This window comes from Otolemur garnettii, unplaced genomic scaffold, assembly GCF_000181295.1.
Source record: "Otolemur garnettii isolate 467f Iridium unplaced genomic scaffold, OtoGar3 scaffold00034, whole genome shotgun sequence".
Taxonomy (NCBI): Eukaryota; Metazoa; Chordata; class Mammalia; order Primates; family Galagidae; genus Otolemur; species Otolemur garnettii.
In genome coordinates this window covers 16,652,163-16,654,325 of record NW_003852429.1, presented here as the reverse complement: position 1 = coordinate 16,654,325, position 2,163 = coordinate 16,652,163, and the positions used below count along the sequence as shown (strand labels likewise).

The 2,163-nt window shown below is 34.4% G+C and overlaps 1 non-coding gene across 1 annotated transcript; it reads right to left on the bottom strand.

The window, feature by feature from the left end:
- Nucleotides 1–1,529: 1,529 nt before the first annotated feature.
- Nucleotides 1,530–1,646, bottom strand: LOC111725258. Its single transcript, XR_002773363.1, has one exon. It is a non-coding gene; the product is annotated as a U5 spliceosomal RNA (small nuclear RNA).
- Between the last annotated feature and the right edge of the window lie 517 nt (nucleotides 1,647–2,163).

The following is a 2,163-nucleotide window of genomic DNA, read 5'->3' as shown; positions in this document are numbered from 1 at the left end:
GTTATTTTTATTCTGGAAGTTTCAAAAACTTCTCTTCAAACCTACTATTGTAATTATTAAGTGACATATTCATTAGGATTCTTTTGTAATTAATTTTGTTGGGCATTTCTTAAGCTTTTATTGCCTATAGACTCCTGACTATTGGAGAAAATATTTTATGTTTGATTTTTGACCATTCCCTCATCTATTTTCTCTGTTCTTTCTTTCAAGAATTTCTATTAGTTAAAATAATTGAATTTCAATTTCCTGGCATAATCTCCCATATCACTGTCTGCATCTGTTCACCATTATTTTCTAGCCCTTTCACTTTTTGTTCCATTTTCTTGGCTATTTCCTTGGTTTTGAATTTCTACCAGTTATTGAATATTTTAAAAATTCTTAAATCATACTTTCATTTGTCCAAATATTATTTTTTATATTTGTCCCATAGTATCTTGTTTTTGTTATGTTTTGTTTTGTTGCAGTTTTTGGCCAGGGCTGGGTTTGAACCCACCACCTCCAGCATATGGAGCTGGCACCCTACTCCTTTGAGCCACAGGTGCTGCCTGTATCTTGTTCTTTTTTTTTATAGATGAATTTTCTTCTCAAATCTTTCCATTGACCCTGTTTTTTTCTCTTTGAAGCTCATAGATTTCCAGGGACGTGGGGCCCCCTCTGCCAGGAGCTCTGGTTCCCACATTGGGAACAGAACAGAGTGGGGTTTCCTAACTCGAAAGCATTGTGCAAACAAACCACCAGTACAGTTTCTGGGCCACACCTGTAATGCTGTCTTTATATTATCTTTCCTTTTTCCTACCACTCTAGTGGAGGATTGGTATGAAAACCTCTTATTAATCTGTACTATTTAAGAAGAATCTGTTTCTAATTTGTTGTCTAAAACCCATTTCTTTGAAACATAATTTACATATATGCATGCATCCTTTTAAAGAGGACAATTCAGTGGTTTTAATACATTCATGACTCTGTGCAATCTAAGTCCAAAATATCGGTGTCCCCGTGAGCAGATGGTCCTCATTCATTTCTCTTCCTCCAGTCCCCGCAGCCCCCTATCTACTTTGTCTTTCTGAATTTTCCTATTCCAGAGACGTAAATCACAGCAATTACACAATCAGTAAACCTTGTGTCTGCATGCTTTCACTTACTTATTTTTTTAAAGTTTATTCACTCTGCAGTGGAGATCAGTATTTCATTCTAGGACTTTATTTTGCATTGTGCATTGTTCATACATAGCACATTTTGCTTATCCTTTGATTCATTAACGGACACTTGGGTTTGTTTCTGCTTTTTGGCTATTATTTATAACGTTGCTATGAACATGGTGTATGTGGTTTATGTGAACATGATTTTTCCATTTTCTTGGGTATATAACCAGGTGTAGAATTACAGGGTCATCTGGTAATCTTATATTTAATGTTTTTAGGAATAGCCAAGCTATTTTCCAAAGTAGTCGTGCCACATTCCCACCAGCAATATGTGAGGTTCGTTATCTCCCATTCCTTGCCAAAACTTTGTGTTTTATATATACTTTTGATCTTTGCAAATGGAAGACCTCAAAAAATTGGGTAAAGGGACAGAATTGTTCCTCTCCATGGAAATCTTTTGCAAAAGGTGAAAGATTGATGTGATGTGACGAGAAACCAGAGTATGTTGTATGTCTTTTTTTTTAATTTTTATTTTAGTCATTCCCTTGGGTATAAAGAGGTACCCACTGTGTTCTTATCTGCATTAACTTGATAACTAATTTCACTGAGCATCTTTTCCTGTGCTGGTTTACCACTTGTATCTCTTCTTTGGAAAAATGTCTGTTCAAATCCATTGACCATTTTTTTTTAATCAGGTTGTCATTATATTGTTGAGTTGCAAAATTCCATATATATTCTGAATACAAATCCTTTATCTAATGTATCATTTCCAAATATTTTTTTCCATTCTATGGATTTTCAGGAGTGTATATTGAATCTCACTGCCTGTTTTGCTGTCAAAAGATTTATTTCATATCACCTATGATATCTCAATGCTGAGTTAAACTTGCATTTCAAAAACAAACCTAGATGATTACATCCCAATTTCCTTAATAGATAGCTCTGATTTTTATTTGCTTGCTTATTTATGTTTTGCTTCCTCGTGCTGACAAAGTCCCAGTGTAAAATATTATAGTTCTGA